The sequence below is a fragment of the Lolium perenne genome, chromosome 5 (assembly GCF_019359855.2).
Source record: "Lolium perenne isolate Kyuss_39 chromosome 5, Kyuss_2.0, whole genome shotgun sequence".
In the NCBI taxonomy this organism is placed as follows: Eukaryota; Viridiplantae; Streptophyta; class Magnoliopsida; order Poales; family Poaceae; genus Lolium; species Lolium perenne.
In genome coordinates, this window is record NC_067248.2 from 115,850,673 (window position 1) to 115,869,836 (window position 19,164).

At 41.3% G+C, this 19,164-nt stretch overlaps 1 long non-coding RNA gene across 35 annotated transcripts; it reads left to right on the forward strand.

The window, feature by feature from the left end:
* The first annotated feature begins 425 nt into the window (after positions 1-425).
* On the forward strand, positions 426-16,123 carry LOC127299709 (uncharacterized). 35 transcript variants are annotated; one of them, XR_007850578.2, is made up of 24 exons: positions 427-606; positions 752-1,198; positions 1,446-1,612; positions 2,067-2,129; positions 2,223-2,427; positions 2,775-3,023; positions 3,191-3,268; positions 3,357-3,432; positions 3,695-3,891; positions 4,035-4,124; positions 4,310-4,400; positions 5,050-6,811; positions 6,928-7,018; positions 7,853-7,946; positions 8,765-8,932; positions 9,222-9,953; positions 10,033-10,241; positions 10,618-10,809; positions 11,131-11,261; positions 11,429-11,505; positions 11,943-12,071; positions 12,228-12,274; positions 12,733-12,833; positions 15,613-16,123. It is a non-coding gene; the product is annotated as an uncharacterized lncRNA (long non-coding RNA). The 35 variants fall into 35 exon arrangements; XR_007850586.2 differs by having other exon boundaries at positions 4,035-4,075; XR_007850589.2 differs by having other exon boundaries at positions 428-606; positions 6,726-6,811.
* Positions 16,124-19,164: the final 3,041 nt, after the last annotated feature.

Below are 19,164 nucleotides of genomic sequence, written 5' to 3' on the forward strand. Positions count from 1 at the left end.
GCTGACGGATGAGACCGGTGGCTGGCTCGATGGCTGAACACGCGGCGGTGGCGGTGGCGGAGGCTCGCCGGACAGCCGGTCGCGGTGGTCAGGTGCAACAATTGGGCTAGGAAGGCACGGAGAAGGGTGGATATCGGGCGGCTGCTGGGCAGAATCGAGCGCGAGCAATGCGGGGCGACTCCACAATGGAGTAGTGGTCAGGTCCACACGTGAGGAGCAGGGAGTGGCACTCCGCGTACCAGCGTGTGCAGCTGATAGCTACGTTGCACGGATACGGCGCCGGATATGTATCCCAGCCGTATCAGCCGATTTTTCATTTGAAAAAATAATAAAATTAATCGGATACGTGAGGGATACACTGGGATACATTACGGATACGAAAATACCCTAATCGTGGACGAGTCCATATAAAGCGACATCACCGCAGCCCCTTCGCTCGCTCGTCCATTCATCTCCTGATCGTATCGTCTTCAGACCTAGGGTCTCTGCCGCCGCCGCCTCCTCACCGAGTCACCGGGGGCACACGAACTGATCGCCGGCGGCCTGCATTACCTCACCGGAGAAGGGATCCCCCCTCCGCCGCCCGCCTGCCGCTGGAATACGCAGGTAAGGTCCGTGATCCCATCTCCACTTCTCTCCGTGATCCCATCTCCACTTCTCTTCTCTGTTCTCTCATCTCATTCTCTGATTCTTTTGAAATCTGAATACTGTCTCTGTCCGTGCCTTACATAGCTACTTCCGTTTCTTGTAGTTTAGCATTTAGCAATGGCCAACTCGAACCCTGTATTCCAGATGTTAGATGCTATCCGTGTGATTCCTCAAAATTATGATCCGAAGTGGCCGCTATGGAGGTACGTGAATAAAATTGCCAAGACTGGAAAAGGGAAAGGGGGCAATGCGAAAAGCATTTGTAGGCTTTGTGATCGTGATATTTCTGGGAGTTACTCAAGAGTGAAAGCACATCTGTTGAAGATGGGAGATGGTGGAGTGAAGCCTTGTCCAAAAGTTACTATTGATATTTTAGTTCAGCTCAAAAGTGAACAAGACAAGGCTGATGCAAGTAGCAAGAGCAACACACCTTTGAACATTCCGCTGCCATCTGATGGTAATGGGAGTGGGAGCAAGAGAAAGGCATCAGCTATTGAAGCAAGCTTTGATCTCGATACTTGCAACAAGCTGGATAGCAAAGTTTAGTGAGGTGATTTTCTCCCCATCTTTTCCCCCCTCCGCTCATGGTCTCTCTATTGCTAGACATTCGTTTGTTGGGAGATGCAGAGGTGGAGTCCATGAGGCGAAATCATGGATGTTATGGATGCAGCGCTCGTGCCATGGCTGCCTGGAGCATGGGCTATTTTTTCTCACATGAGAGGCTACTGTTTTTCTATTTAATTTTGCATGTTCCTTACTTTTCTTATCGTTTAACACAAGCAAATGGTTGGATGCAGCGTTGCCGGACGTCGAGGTGGTCTGGGTAAGGCTGACTGAGACCAGATCCATTGCATCCTTAATATCCAAAACCCTCTGTCAATGTTTGAGAAGTATCACTGTGGAGAAGATCGTGGTGAGATTCAGATTGGTGTGTTTTTGTTGTGTGCTTCCAACATGTGTGCAAGTTGAGCTGCTACTTCCCCCTCCCCATATTTTCATTTCAATTTTATTTGCTATAGGGTGTCTGATATTGTGCTTGTGCAGAACCAGAGCTCTCGTCATTTTGACATGACGTGGATCTTGCATACTAACAAACTAGAACAATTTATATCTGCACTAGAACAATATATTTAATTGCACAATTCTACAATTTTTAGAATAACTCTTTGAAGAGTGCAGCGGCAGTGCCTTAGGGTCAAGTACTGCTATTTACGCCGCTTTGTTGGTCCATTTTTAGAATACTTGGTTCGATACTACATGATGGAAAAAATGATTTCCTTATTAGCTAGAAGAATACATTGCTACTTGCTACTTGGTAGTTGTGGTTTTTTAAACCTTTTGAGAGATAGAAGAAAGTCGTTCTACTTGCCACAAATTCCTTAAAACTAATCTTGTTGTTGTTGCATTGTGTGGTACAGAATTGTGAGTAGCTCAGTGCCATTGAATTTGGCCATTTTTGTCCAATGAGACCACTATGTTAGGTGAGTATGAGACAGTACTACAGATCAACCGTGTTTAGATTTATTTATATGTATGGCTCTTTCATGGACTTGACACATGATTTATGATTTTAGAGGGGGGAGAGCTTGGAGTGGAGGTTTGTTTCTTTGAAGCCAATGGCTTTCAGAGGTGGAGCATTTTGGAGAGGAAGCTGAGTATGTATCCTTGAGGTGGATGAGCATGGAGAGGGAATGTCGATGATTCTGACCACAAAGATGCCTGACCACTGGTTGCTTCGGCCATCTTTATGGATAACTGCGAAAAAGGATTGTCCAGAAGGTTGGTATTCAATTCCTTATGCATTCACAACAGCTCCGTAGTAGATCGCGAGTCCAGTATTGCTTAAATATTTTTTTCCAACAGTACTTCGTTAATTGTTGAAGGGATTGAGCGATATATGCAACTTTTAATTTATGCTGATGTACTGCCTGATGATGTTTTTTTAAAGCTTGTTGCCTGATGATGTTCTTGTGTGCTTGGTGATCTTCTTGCGGGTGAATTTATAAATAGCGAGAACCAAAAACTGGGCTTTGTTTTCCTGAAGCTATGACCTTTTAACAGTAGCCTTAGTTCTTTGTCAGATGCTTGTTTTGCCGTTGTTTTTATTTATGACCCCATCGATTCAGGTTTTTTTTGGAAGCTGAGTATTTAAAACTTGAGCTCAATGGGGTTCATTCGAGCTCTTTGCAGCCAACCCCCTTCTGTCCTTGAGCAACTGTTCCATGGCCGGGAATGACAAAGAGAAGCCGCTCGAGACCGGTCTGGTTCGTCGTCCATGCCGGTCGGAAGGGGAGCTGCTAGGATTCGCGGGCTACTGGAGGCAAGAGATGGTGGCCTCGCTGAGGGAGATCGGCCAGAAGAAATAAGCGGGGCAGGTGAGCCTCCTCCAATCTCTCTCACTCTGCTCCACTTTCACAGCCTGTCTCCCCCATTAGAGATTACATCATGGTCTCTCTCCTCTCTTTTGGTTACACTTTCTCGCGTGAGCTCCTCCCTATAATTTCTGTCTCACTAATTTACTCTTCATTTTTATTTTATGCAGCTAGGCTTTGGGTGGTGGTAGATTCAAACACCGATGGCTACAACTGCAAGAAGCTACGACTCTTTTTTTGCACCAGAGGTCCTCTCTTTTCCCCATCCAGTTATGGCATATAATTAATCCAACCTCGTTTGATTAATTTCCTCTCTTTTTTTAACATTTGAAGCAGGTCTTGGTGAACCAATTCGAGATGTCGTTGAGTTCTACAGGATCTCCTCCACAGTGATGTCCTAGCCATCCAGAAGGTATGTCAAAAAATTTGTCCCTTTTGTGTGTTCTTGGGATTGAATAATATGATGACTTTATCACTAACTGCAATCTTCCTATTCGAGAGCGATGCCGAGCAGGGAGCTGTAATTTGACAATGAGAATTGTAGTGTTCTCTTCCAATCTTCCACCTTTCTCTTTTAAGTTTAGGATAAGCTTATTATAGAATCTATACCTGATATTTACAGCCGTAAATTTACTACATGATTTGTGTGTAAACCTAAATGCCTCTGAATCTAGGAGAGGATGTCGACGCTGTGAAGCGGTAGGCGAGGATACCGCACGTGTTCTGCAAGATGCTTATCTTCTTCGACGCCCTCGACACAGGTGCACGATTCCTCTTCTCCGGTGGTGACACGGTCAATAGCGACACCCTTGACTTCAGCCTTCATGACTTCTTCACTTCCCAGCCAGGCTGGCCATCGTTTATGAGGAAGGTTTGAGCTGATTTTGATTCAACAAATATTACATATATCCTTATAAGCCTGTTAGTTGTTATATAGCTCATCTTTGATAAATTCTTTTACTGCTGAATCTATGATATGATCCCCCTTATTTTCTCTGTTTCCCCCTTTTTCAGAGCTGCTAAAGGCTGATTGACAAGGGCAAGGTGGCGCGACGGTGATGATCTAGAGCATCTTTCGCAGTTATCTCGGCCTGTTATTTATGAGTATCCTTCAATCACTTTGTTTCAATGTTTATCACTTTTGATCTTATTAAAATAATCTTCATCCATGCAGATTCTATTTGAATAAACATGCACTTTTGTTGCACTGTTATGCTGGCACTTTACCTGTGTTTCCCCTTTAATACCAATTCTTACTATTGAACTACGTATTTTGCTATCTGTTCCAGTGACAGTTTATTCACTATTCATTCAGAGAAGACATGTTGGTTGGGGTGACACAACGACATGTGCTGCAGCTCGGTTAGTTGGCCCAGCCAGGTCATGCTCCCTGAGTCATACTGCTTTTATGCTTCTCTTTTGAATTTCATAAATTTTATAGATATGCTTGTGTACCAGAAAGGTAGGATTTTGATACAAAACTAAACCTTTATTAGGAAACCACTTGGATAAATAGGTAATCTTGATGGAGAAACTATTCCCACCCATGCTATTATCATTTTTTTTCTGCAAACGGAGATGCAACGCTAGAAATATTCTTGGTGAGTTCATGGTTCTGTTCTCTGTAGATGAGAAAAACCTTTTGAATCAACATAATTGATATATATTCCCATTTTAATAGCATAATGCTTAGTCATATTGGTTGCCTATAATTGCCATGTATTAACCGGTTAGTTAAATAATTCTGCTGACATCTCTGCTCTATGGGAATAAAACAGAGTTGTAGGAGTTGACTCTCACATGAGACCAACAAAAAGAATATTTTATTTAGTTTTCTTTGTGACATATTTAAAAAAAAATCATATTCATGCTTTTTAAAGTGTCCGCCTTGGGACGCGTAGGCGTAGCAGTGCCTTGGAAATGTTCCCACTTTAGGTGCTTAGGCACACTCTTAGGCTTCAGAGCGGGTTTAGAACCATTTAGTACGCCTTAATGCCCTAAAAACCATGGTATATTTCACAAATATCAGAGCTCGGCTAGAAAAAGGTACGAAGCAATCGATGGAACTGATCTACCATTGGAAAGTTTGAGTCAGGCTATTGCTAAGGGAAGATGCATGACCTTCCCTAATTCTCTGCCTAAAAGAAGGTGCATGCTCCCATTCTGTTGTAATTTAATCATGATATTCCTTCTTTGAATGATAAACTACAAGCATTTGGTTTCATTGTCTGTAGTTGTTAATAAATATCATGTTCTCAACAATTTATGCTATGCAGCATCGTTATCTATCTTCTATTTATTAAAAAAAAGGTTTCAGAGGGAGTCGGTCTGCCCAGTGGGCATTGATGAAACCAGCAACTCTTGTGTCGTTTGCTGATGGTTCGAAAAGACTCTTTTCACTATTTACCAGACAAATCAAAGACCAATCGCGAAAATTCATTTGCTTTAGGTTAGTGCGTGTGCGTGTGACTGCAGAGCAGCCCAATAATTTTTTTGCTGAATGTATTGTTCTTCTCTGTGTTCACTCTTGGATTGCTCCAAGGATAGGAAATGTTAGTTCACCTTGACCAACTTAATATTGTTGAGTAGACGGTGTTCAGTGTTGTGAATACTACCCTGCAATTTTTGTAAAGTTTTCATGTTCATAGATTTGATATTCAGTAAAAATGCAGTCTGCGTATTTGTTTAATACAGTTTAGCAATTCTTAAGCAGGGAATGCACTCTACAATGTTAAGACTACTTCCATTGGTACTAAACAACTAAGATTTATCTTTCCATTGGTACTGAACTACTAACGTTTATCTTTCCTTAGCACACATTGGAAATATTTTTCTTAGCTTCAAGGCAAAACACTTTTCAGGGCATGTATGTACTTTTCTAAGGTTATCTAAAAACAGATTTTTAGCATTTGCTGCTCGTTTGATAGTTCTGAGCTTAGGAACGGAGGGAGTACACTTACCCCATATTTGGTCATTGTACTTAAGCAGATCCAATTTGTATATCACATTAATTGGATGTCGCAAGATTTTTTTCTCTTTTCTCCCATTATACTGCCTACTGCTCTACTTTTATGCCTTTTGTTGTCAAATGTGAGTGGAATATTAATGCAATTACATCGAGAACTGTGTCACTGACATTTTGGCATATCTGCACTCATGTAGGACCATCTACTTATATGCTCTTTGGAGTGATTGTAATCCTATCAGATAACCAGTAAAGCTCTATGAATTCGCAAAAAAAAGAATATATCATTATGTTTGAATTAGTCAAAAAAGAATATAGCATTATGTTTAAATTAGTGTTTACCAGAATACCTCTGCTGCCACTACTATTCACTAAGTAAGAGAAATGGTTGATTGTATGTGTATAAAATCGACATATGTTTCGTTACTTTGCTTGATAAATCTTTGCTTTCCTCGAGTTTTTCTTAATACTACAATAAGCTAAAGTTCATGGTTTAGATTCTGATATGATGGTGACCCCTCTCGTTTGAGGAAGTAGCTTTGTTTTCTGATTATAGAAATTTTGGATCCTTGGATTATTTCATTTCTGTGTTGGAAACAGCTTGTGGCTGCATTCCAGTTTTGGCAAATGATCCAGGGCAAAAGCACTTTCATCTTGTTCATCTATTTACGGTCATGTATTTTTCCCCTCCAAAAATAACATGCAGCTGGTTTGATAAACACCATCCTCCATGTTTTCAGTGCACTTTCTGAAACAATAATGCTTCCCACAAGGGTTTCCTGTGAGGATTTTCTCTACATCTACCCGTTACTATCATAATGAGATGGTAAATGACAATGAATCATGTATATATATGCTCTCGTGGCTTATCTTAGCCTTTGAATATTGAGTTGCGTTTATGGTGATAGTTTTCGTAAACAAAGCATTTGTTATGCATTATAGGTATGACCGAATATTACCGTGTGGAGAGCCGCTGACATGTTTGCTTCTGTACTTTGTTTGTTGCCCCCTATCCGGGGGAAGATGGGTAACAGTAAGTCATGTTGTTCATCCAAATTAAGTCTAGCGACTATTTTTTATTTATAACAACAAGTATTCCTTTCCAAGAACCTGCGTCATCTGGTGAAATTAATTCTTTTTTGGCCCACTTCATAGATTTCCTCACATAATCTGTCAGAGGTTGTTCATTTTTTGTTTGCGATTTGTTATTATACTGATTTCTGTTATCTGCCAAATGAATCTGTAATGAGTGTGCTCTATTGTTCTATTTCTTTATCATTTCTTGTGATGGATCTTCATGCCTACAGCCTACTGCATGTACAATCAATTTATTTTCTATTTTATGGTGTCCAGTAGTATGCCTAAATGTTAATACCTTGCTTTCCGTAGAGGATTTGAATAACGAAGGAGTGAATTTAGAAAGTTTGAGAGTGAAAATATGTTAGGTCACACATATTGTGTGCAACATCGGTTACTTGCACATTGTTTTCCGGTTACTACAAGGTTCTTTTATGAATGTTCCCTTTGCTCACATTGGATATTCCAGATATAAATTATTAATGTACTTTTCATCGCGAAGATTCTATGAGTCAAGATGCACTGTTATCTTAATACTATTCTTGCACATTGAGTATGTTTTCTCCGTACAAGGGATATTGGTATTTTAAAAAATAAACCATTTTAATGGCATCCTTCAAACTTATTATCATAGACAGATGGTGTACTAAAGTTCCCCTTCACCGAAAAATGTACTCTGAAGTATGCTTTCTTGATAATGTGACTCTTAGGTTTCGCTGCAATTTAAGTTATTTTTTATGCTTGACAATGTTACTCTTAGATTTCGTTTCAATAAAAGTTTGTTCGACAGGAACTTGATTTGATTGATGAAATGCCAATGGTGGTGATGTAGAAATATGATGTCAGTGTTCACCATTCATGTTCCTGGGCAATTATGTTCTAAGGTAATTGAACCCTCCTGAAACTTCCCACTATTAATTTTCACTACTCGTGACCATAATTTTTCTTTGTGATTTTGCTTACCTTCAGCTATTGATTTTCAAAAAGAATCTGCTCTAGCACATTTAAATTAGCATAGCCAACTCTGTGTGTAGTTTTTCCTTTTATATCATTAGTATTTTCTTATAGGAAAGTGCAGGCAATAGCTGATTTTACTTGAAATAAGTATGCCCTAAAGAAACTTAGCCAAAATAACAGAGGGTATTAAGGTTGCCTACCTTCTTTTGCTCTTCATCGGAATAAGATGCATCATGTCTACTTCCTTGGTAACAAGATCAGGTTGCTTTTGCTGCGGATGACACTAGCGTATTTGGGGCATCAAGCATGTTAAACCCAAGCTGGTCATTTGACCAATCAGTGGAGTAATGTTAGTTGTAAGACCGAATCACTAAGACTTGAAGATATTATTGTACAGACTACAGAGCACCTTGGTTCCCTCTCACCCATGTTATGTAATATTGTGCTACGGACTACTCTTGTTTTCCTATGTGGAAATACATGCTATCGCAGTTGACCTATGTACACTATTAGCTAGCCAAGACTATTTTATTTTGTTTTGGTTTTTCAACAACATGTATGATTCATACCGGTTACTTTAGCTCACCGGCAAGCGAGGGATGCTTTGGTTTACTCAGCGTAATACATGGAAATTTAGGTTGTGTTTCTATATACTTATGAATAGCATTTACGTAGTTATGAGTTTCTGATCCGTTGGAACTTGTCTGATGTGACAATTAATATGTCTGTCTCTCTGATATACAAGCGTGATTGTGACCAATAGGTCCATCTGTCTGATACAAGGGCGAGTGGCTGAATAGTGTTCAAGCAGAACCTGATGTTATCTCAATGCCTTTTGTACCTATTACTTCACTATTGAATGGATTTCTTGGAAGTGGACCTTTGAATCATGCAATCAATTTGTACCTTCGATGTAAGTACAAATTTCCAACCTTGCAAGCTGCTAGTACTTTATCCATGTCAGTTCTTACCTATAGACATGAAACATTAAAAGTTTAAACTGCATACGTATTAGAAATATTAAGAGAGACTGGATCTTCTGCACCAGTACTTTAGTTGTGTATTGATGTTGCTTATTACAGAACAAGGTTATGCCTTTCGCACTATTTTTTTCCCCCACAGAATCCTTGTTATCGGTTTATAGTTCATGGTTGTGTCTACAGTTAGAACTTAGGAAATTAACTTCCCTTTTCTCTCAATAGATTGTTGGGTGTAAGTTTTCAGACGATCACCTTGCTACTCGGGATTTTTTCGAGCTCAACTCAAGTTCAAAAGGAATATCCACACCAACTCTCATTTCGAGGTTAGAATGTCCTTCTACTTGCCCGTGAACAATGACAGCTATTATTTGCCACATTGGTCATCATGGTGTGACAAATAATAGAAGTGAAACGAAAAGTATGGCAAATACTAAAATGCCATTTTCAGTTTCAACATTTGGCTGGTTCACCGATTTGCCATGGGCAAGTCGGAGCTCATCGAATAAAGGGGTCATCACAACACTCTAATGGCGCACCAAGTGTTTGTTGATCCAAGGCGAGGTCAGCAAATACTTGGTCCGTCATGAGAGTGATGTGATGATCCCTTTATTCGATGAGCTCCGACTTGCCCATGGCATGTCGGTGAACCAGGCAAATGTTGAAACTGAAAAGGGCATTTTAGTATTTGCCATACTTTTTGTTTCACTTCTATCATTTGTCACACCGTGGTGGCCAATGTGGCAAATAATAGTTGTCATTGTTCACGGGCAAGTAGAAGGACATTTTGACCTCCAAATGAAAGTTGGTGTGCAAGTTCTTTTTGAACTTGAGTTGAGCTTGGAAGAATCCCAAGTAGCAAGTGGATCGTCTGAAAGAGGGGATCATAATGCTACTGCTGGGACTTCCGATTCGAGCAAAGTGATTCAACAAGGGAATCTGGCTGCTGTGGTTTAGGTAAGTTAACATGTGCAGAGCTTTTTCTTTGACTTACAGTTATTAAGATTAACTACGTACTTATTAGAGCACCGTGCAGTTGAACCGCCGGAATTGAAAGAACATTAGGAGCATCCTGCCGTTGGACTATCAGTTTCGTGATTACATGCATCTTGAAGCTGCACCGTGGGCCCTCTAGAACTATCAGTTTCGTGATTATATGCATCTTGAAGCTGCACCGTGGGACTTAACAGTACTAGTTGAGAACAAATCACGCATTTTTCTTGCACGTGCACCTTCAGGTTACAGGTGAGCTTCTATCTTTTATTGTTCAATTGATTATGTGTATTCCTCCATCTATTTTTTATTGAGAACAAGCAAGTGGGCTTCTAGTCCACCCTAGCGAGCCTCTCAGGCTATCCACGATACCTGTGCGGGACTGGGCGATGGCCTTCTTTTATCTCCATCTGTTGCGCCACGTGTCAATCTGTAATTGGTTGGTCAGTCATAAAAAAAGAATGTAAAGAGGGGAAAAGGAGTAGCCCGAGTGGTCACAAACCCTATCCCGTCCCCTGGCTGCTGCCGTCTCTTGCCCTCCCCATTCCCTCCCTGCACATCGCCATCGATCTTCTCCGCCCTTGGTCACTCACGCGGCATGCCTGCTTCCCATCAACCTAATGGCCAGAGAAACGCCGGAGCAGGAGCCCCAATTCTCGACGTGCAGGTGGAGGTGGAGGGAGGATGCCGGAGGGATTCACAACGACGACGAATGAGAGGCTGCTGGAGGTGGTGCGGCCTATGAGGACGCGCGGCGGGGGATGCTAGCTGTAGATGTCGAGATACGCTGACGGGGCTCCATGAAACTGTTGGATTGAAGGTATATTTTGATTGTTTCTTCTTTCCATTGTGTAGTGATTGAAGCATCTAAATTGACAGTGGTTTATTATTGGTTTTGGGCTTGATGATGTAGTTGTAGGCTGTAATTAGGCACTCTGGTTTGGGGGGGGAATAGAGACATTTTCTCAAAAGTATGTCAACAGCTGTTGATATGTGATATACGGCAGTACTGTAACATTTACTCTTTTGTTGGTTAGTAATGTACAGATGGATTTTTTGAGACATTTTGGACAACCTTTTCTTCCTATAGGTGTATCATGATGTTTTAGTCCCTTATTTTGTTTCATGCTTGCATCAACAGGGAAATGGCTACTTGCTTCTCATTTGGAGAAGTCATGTGCTAGAATTTGCTGCTCATTCAAGTGATCTTTCAGGCTCTACTATTCAGATTTTGTCTCCATTGGTATGGAGGATAAATTTTTTATGCGCCAGGTACATGTGTACTGACCCTAAATCATTTATTCTCTTAACAGTAGGAGATTTTATCTGGTACTCATGTATGTCATTAGATAATTTCCTATGTTCAATGGTTTAAACTTACTCAAATATTTTTGTGTGCATCGGGTCTTCCAGCTTACTTAAATATTTTGTTTCTACAGGCATAGCTTTTCACCTTGAGTTTCTACCTTGTTCTTTTAAGTCATCAGTTTGGACAACCCAATAAATAAATCTATAGGTATATGCTTCTAGCCTTCTACATTTGCGTCAATTTTCACTTCCTGACATTCTCACTAAGCAAGCAAGAAGAAATGCATCTACTATTCTGTGCACTGAGTGAACTATCTGTGCTACTTGGTAATTATGTATAATGGATATTGTTTTAAGCTGTTTTGAGCAGATAAAATCTTTGTTTGTGAAATCAGATAAATTGTTAAAAGGGCATAGAATATACGTACCTGGTGTAGTGAAGTACCACAGGTTAGGTAAGGCTCTATTATAGTCTTTCTTTAGTTTCTCAAATTGATCAATATTCACTTTGCAAACAAAAACTTAATGTTGCTTATGTTGAAAATTAAGAAAGATCTTTTCCAGAGTTATTACTTGGGGTATTTATTTTATCAGTTTTCTCACTGTTTTTGTGAGCTTAATATTTTATGGCCACTTTTGTTGCAGATCCTTCCCGGTATCAAGATGCTGCAAGATCGTTGCTTTTGCCAAATGTAGGTTATTAACACCAGGACAATTGGATGGTAGAGGTCAGATCGGAGTATATTGGATGAAGTTGCTAAAAATAAGAGGAATGTGAGCGCCTACATGTTTTATCTTAAAAGTCCATTGTATTAAATTTCTTAAGTTAGTTTTGCACTATATTCATTTTCTGCAATGCCTTTTCGCCTTTTCTTTTGAGGTTGGTGATAGATTTAATGTATCTACCAACTCCCCATGGTGTGTCAACAGGCGTAATTGGGGCGATGATTGGTCATTTATAGATCTATTTATTCCAGGTAAATAGGATGATATAAGGATCTATGTTCACCATGGTGATATGCATAATTTAGCACTGCATTTTTATCTGTTATTTACGTAAGCTACTTCACCTTTATTGATGCACATACTTGGGTTGATTTATCTTATTGGACCAAAGAAACCACATTGTTGTATTATTGAAAAACGTTATGTGAACTATGTAAACTTGTTTTCCTCTATTGCTTATTCTATTTTAATATTTGCATTGCGATGGGTTCAGCTCTCTTTTGCATTATAATTTCTGTTAGAAAGGAGAAGATATTATCAGTTGTCTCGTGGTGTATAATAAATGGAGTGAAATACTTGATGTACTAGATCATTGGCTTTTAGTCTGGCATGGTTTGCTGGAGAATGTTTTTTTGTATTGTTTACTGCTTCAAAATTTCCAATCGACATCACTGTTTGATAATACTGAGCCGAAGCTTGCTCCTTGCAGAACTTGGATGGAGGAGGTTATTCTGAAGTAAGTTTGGGCAAAAAAAGACCTGGATAGATCAAAGAAATACATCAAGATGTCGCAGTTTGCACTATGTTCTGGTACTATTACTATTTTTTTTTTCAGTAGCCCGATATTAGTGAGTGGTTCATTTTTCAGCTTTACTAGGCAACAGCAAAATGCCTAGCCCTAATATTTGAACATGCCTATGAAAGTATTGGGGTCTACACTTTAGTGTTCAACAAGGGAAATAAATTGGCGGGCAATTTTCCTTTTCTTTGCCCCCTTCATTCTACATGCTACACACACTATGGCATGCTTCAGTCCTATTTAATAACTGTTGCTTTTCCTTGTATGAGGTTGCCATGTTAGTTGAGCTATGAGCTACTGCCATCACATGCATAGTTAATTCATGCATGGTGAATAGTACATCAATCTCCCTAGAGCAAAAATGGTTAGTCTGCATGCCGGTTAAGCTTACCTCGACATGGTGGAGTGAACAAAAAACCTGCTTTGTGTTTGCTAATTGCCACCATACTTGCTGAAATTTTATAGTTGGGATCCATGTCCACGTCAAATATTTCGTGCCATGAATTTGATGAATGTATTATAAGTAATTACATGATCTCATCGGAGCACATTGTGTTACACACTTGCTATTGTCAAATAGTCTATCGGTTGATACATTTCATTTGCTCCGTTGTTTCTCATTATTAGTTTTAGAGTGAAATGCATCAATAGTCCCAGAAGTTACCAACGATGTCTAAAAAGGTCCTAGAACTCAGAAAATGCATCAAATCACTCCTAGAACTTGTCCTCAATGTCTGCATACGGTCCTCGATACGTATAGAGATGACATGACAATGTAACTAGACCCACTAAACTACTGAAGCGGTCGGCCCGCGACGGTCGCATGCTCTGCCAAACTAGAGAAGCTTGCGGCGACGAGGTGATGCAGCTAGCTAGCTAGTACTATTTGTGATGGTCTCCTGGGAGTTGCGTGGTCAGACTTGTATGTTTAATTCTTGACTTGCAAGATTAGACTTGTGATGGTGTTGTATTCATAGTAGGTTTATAAACTGTTGGTTATTTCAGCTGTTCGGGAAAATAGTGGAGGTTATGCCCAAAATTTGAATCGATACGTAGTAATATTAGCAGTTAATTATAATATATGATATAAAGTGCAGCTTTACTCCAACTTGTTTTGTCATGAAATTTGCTGGATATAAGTGGTAACTATTAAGGTCCCAAATTATGGTGTGCAAATTTCAGTTGAATTAAATTGCCGTCGGAGCAGGCGGAGTCTCGGCACAGTCTGGTTGGCATCTCTAGCAGAGCCCATAAACACGTGAACTGAAAAATGCGAGTTCAGTTCCCGAACTCGTGTTTACGGCCGGAAAACCGTTGTCACAGATTAGAAACCGTAAAAGTGGAATTGAAAAGCGGAATTCGAAATGGCGCGGGTAAATTAGGCGATGATCATAGTTTGACATGAAATTGATGCTCCGATTGAGCATCAAAACTTACATTGTTCAACAAATTAAAATTATATTACTGGTACACCGACGAGCGCTACTTTAGCTAAGCAAAATACGGCCAATATAGTGACCTACGGGCGCGGCGGTGCCGGTGGTGGCGCAGGGTGTCAGCGGCAGACGGCGCCGATGTTGTTGTGGACGAGCTTCACGCGCCGTCGGTGTCAAACTCGACTATTTCGACCTTGACGCGGCGGACGCGGGCCTCCCGGCGGGCCGCCTCGTATTCTCGGAGCTTGCGTGCGCCCTCCGACTTCTTCCATTCCCACCGCTCCGCCTCGGTGCGGAACACGGGCGGATGCGGCGGCGAGTCGCCACCGCCCAATCCGGCGCCACGGCCTTCGGAGCCGCCATGGGACGCCATCGCGCCGACGCGGGGGCTGGATCGCTGCTCGGGGCTCGCTGGATTGCTCGTCGGAAAAAGTTCTTGGGGCGACCGATGGATTTCTCGGGGTGTCTGAACTCGCTTTACGGGCCAGGCCGCGAGTTTGGGCTCCCCGAATCCTTTTAATAAGGGGCGACCGATGAATTTCTCGGGGTGTCCGAACTCGCTTTACGAGCCAGGCCGCGAGTTTGGGCTCCGTTCTGGCCCAGTTTCGACCCGAACCCCTATTCTCGCCAAAATTTTACAGTTTTGACCGCGAGTTCGGGCTCTGCATGAGATGCTCTTAGACCTGCAGGCTGCTCGTAGATCGCAAATATGTTGGGCGCGCGACAAGTGCAGCCATGGAGGAGGCGATCCAAGGCATGCATGAAATCTTGTTAACCACCTAAGGATTCATGTTTGACATAGATGCACACATCACGTACGTACGCTGTACGCATGTACATGTATGTGCATATATATACAGCTGGTGATGTATTTGTTTGTTAATCAGAAAAGAAAGGCAAAATAAGAAATCCAAGCAATTTGCGGTGCATGTTAAATTTAATTTGATATCTTGAAGGTGCAAATCCATCGAGGCGAGCACGCATGCTCGAGCCAGTCCATCTGCACACCGTGCGGCTGGCGTGGGCCATCCAGGACTGCATCAGACATCAGTATGTGGGTCCATTTGTATAGCCACGTCACCTCTATACGTATTAAGGACCGTATATGGACTTGGAGGACAAGTTTTGGGACTGTTTTGATGCATTTCCTGTGTTTCGGGATCCTTTCGAACATTGCTGGTAACTTGTGGGACTGTTGATGCATTTTACTCTTAGTTTTACGGGATATCTGCGTGGCTGAATATTATCCCTGAAAGTAAAAATGAATTTATTTTCTTCTGGTACTTGATTACACCATGTAGCTAACTTACATATCTTATGCCGGTATCAACATGCAATGTTTGTGATATTGTAGAAGTGGTCGGGAAGGATGTGTTGCCAACACCACCGAGCTTCGGGTAGATGGACGGCCGAATCTTGAACACAGCCCACACCGTCCCTATCGCGTGGCCGGCAGTGTCGACCCTTCATTCGTCGCTGCAGCACATTTTTCTTCGTACGTGAAGGAGAAGAAGCAGTGTAAAGGGAAGATTCTCGGTACTGTGGTCAAAGGAGGAGCAGAAACAAGCACTCGTGAGACACAAGATCGGTGGCCACGCTCGATAATGTTGACAACATCCTGAAGCCCACGACACTCCCCGAGTTCACCATATGATCATAGAGCAGCAAGAATCAAGCTTCGTTGTTCGCAACCACTAGCAAATAGAAGCCTGCATTTTCAGTGCCCGCTTGTAGATATGTGTGCTATAAACAAATAGGAACTTGAGTGTCATGTCCTTTTCCTCTACTATTGTGATGGGAACAATACATCCTTGTTTGGTTTGGTTATGTGTGTTGGCTGATGAAATGGGGTGAACTGGCTTTTACTGCTGTTAGGGTTTCACTTAGGACATTCGTGTGCTCCTTGATTGGATCATGGTGTTCACTTAGCATATTTGTGTGCTCCTTGATTCGATCGCTAAGGACCGGTGAGGAGGCGCCCCATGGGGCGCCCCAACCATTAGTATATTTAAGCTACGACTGCGTAATACATGGAAATTCAGGTTGTGTTTCTATATACTTATGAATAGCATTTACGTAGTTATGAGTTTCTGATCCGTTGGAACTTGTCTGATGTGACTATTAATATACAAGCGTGATTGTGACCAATATGTCTATCTATCTGATATAAGGGCTTGATTGTGACCAATATGTCTATCTATCTGATATAAGGGCGAGTGGCTGAATAGTGTTCAAGCAGAACCTGATGTTATCGCAATGTCTTTTGTACCTATTACTTCACTATTGAATGGATTTCTTGGAAGTGAATCTCTGAATCATGCAATCGTACCTTTGATGTACGTACAAATTTCCAACCTTGCAAGCTGCTAGTACTTTATCCATGTGTCAGTTCTTACCTATAGACATGAAACATTAAAAGTTTAAACTGCATACATATTAGAAACATTAAGAGAGACTGGATCTTTTGCACCAGTACTTTAGTTGTGTATTGATGTTGCTTATTACAGAACAAGGTTATGTCTTTCTCACTATTTTTTCCCCTACAGAATCCTTGTTATCGGTTTATAGTTCATGGTAGTGTCTATAGTTAGAATTTCTCTCTATAGATTGTTGGGTGTAAGTTTTCTATAGGCTATTCATGACTTCAGAACCTGCACCCTTCGCTACCCTAACGGCCAAACAAAATAGGTAGCTGACTTCTTCTTTATTTGTTAATGAAGCTACTGTAACTTGTGTAGTTGCTAGATATTTAATCTTCGACTTGCCATGGACATTGATTAGTTGGTCCCATGTGACTGTTTTTTGATGATTCCGGTTAGTTCATTGTTCTAGGGAACCCATGATATCTCTCTGCTACAATCAGCACATTACAGTTGTATGATGACGCGTAAAGCACACGCCCGTTGGGAACCCCAAGTGGAAGGTGTGATGCGTATAGCAGCAAGTTTCCCTCAGTAAGAAACCAAGGTTTATCGAACCAGTAGGAGTCAAGGAACACGTGAAGGTCGTTGGTGACGGAGTGTAGTGCGGTGCAACACCAGGGATTCCGGCGCCAACGTGGAACTTGCACAACACAATCAAAATACTTTGCCCCAACGTAACAGTGAGGTTGTCAATCTCGCCGGCTTGCTGTAAACAAAGGATTAAATGTATAGTGTGGAAGATGATGTTTGTTTGCGAAGAACAGTAGAGAACAATTATTGCAGTAGATTGTATTCAGATGTAAAAGAATGGACCGGGGTCCACAGTTCACTAGTGGTGTCTCTCCAATAAGAAATAGCATGTTGGGTGAACAAATTACAGTTGGGCAATTAACAAATAGAGAGGGCATAACAATGCACATACATATCATGATGACTACTATGAGATTTACTTAGGGCATTACGACAAAGTACATAGACCGCTATCCAGCATGCATCTATGCCTAAAAAGTCCACTTTCGGGTTAGCATCCGCACCCCTTCCAGTATTAAGTTGCAAACAACAGACAATTGCATTAAGTATGGTGCGTAATGTAATCGACACAAATATCCTTAGACAAAGCATTGATGTTTTATCCCTAATGGCAACAACACATCCACAACCTTAGAACTTTCTGTCACTGTCCCAGATTCAACGGAGGCATGAACCCACTATCGAGCATAAATACTCCCTCTTGGAGTCACAAGTATCAACTTGGCCAGAGCCTCTACTAGCAACGGAGAGCATGCAAGAACATAAACAACACATATATGATAGATTGATAATCAACTTGACATAGTATTCCATATTAATCGGATCCCAACAAACACAACATGTAGCATTACAAATAGATGATCTTGATCATGATAGGCAGCTCACAAGATCTAATATGATAGCACAATTAGGAGAAGACAACCATCTAGCTCGACCCATAGTCCAAGGATGAACTACTCACACATCAATCTGGAGGCGATCATGGTGATGAAGAGTCCTCCGGGAGATGATTCCCCTCTCCGGCAGGGTGCCGGAGGCGATCTTCTGAATCACCCGAGATGGGATTGGCGGCGGTTGCGTCTCTGGAAGGTTTTCCGTATCGTGGCTCTCGGTACATGTGTTTTCGCGACGGAGGCTTTAAGTAGGCGGAAGGGTAGGGTTGGAGGCGTCACGAGGGGCCCACACACTAGGGCGGCGCGGGCCCCTCCTTGGCCGCGCCGCCTTGGTGTGTCGCCTCCTCGTGGCCCCACCTCGTATACTCTCCGGTCTTCTAGAAGATCCATGGAAAAATAAGACCCTGGGCGTTGATTTCGTCCAATTCCGAGAATATTTCCTTTGTAGGATTTCTGAAACCAAAAACAGCAGAAAACAACAACTGGCTCTTTGGCATCTCGTCAATAGGTTAGTGCCGGAAAATGCATAATAATGACATAAAGTGTGTATAAAACATGTGAGTATCATCATAAAAGTAGCATGTAACATAAGAAATTATAGATACGTTTGAGACGTATCAAGCATCCCCAAGCTTAGTTCCTACTCGCCCTCGAGTAGGTAAACGATAATAAAGATAATTTCTGAAGTGACATGCTATCATAATCTTGATCAATACTATTGTAAAGCATATGAGATGAATGCAGCGATTCGAAGCAATGGTAAAGACAATGAGTAAACAACTGAACCATATAGCAAAGACTTTTCATGAATAGTACTTTCAAGACAAGCATCAATAAGACTTGCATAAGAGTTAACTCATAAAGCAATAAATTCTTAGTAGAAAGCTTTGAAGCAACACAAAGGAAGATATAAGTTTCAGAGGTTGCTTTCAACTTCAACATGTATATCTCATGGATAATTGTCAACACAAAGTAATATGATGAATGCAAATAAGCAAGTATGTAAGAATCAATGCACACTGTTAACACACTTGTTTTCTTCTAAGATAGAAAGAAGTA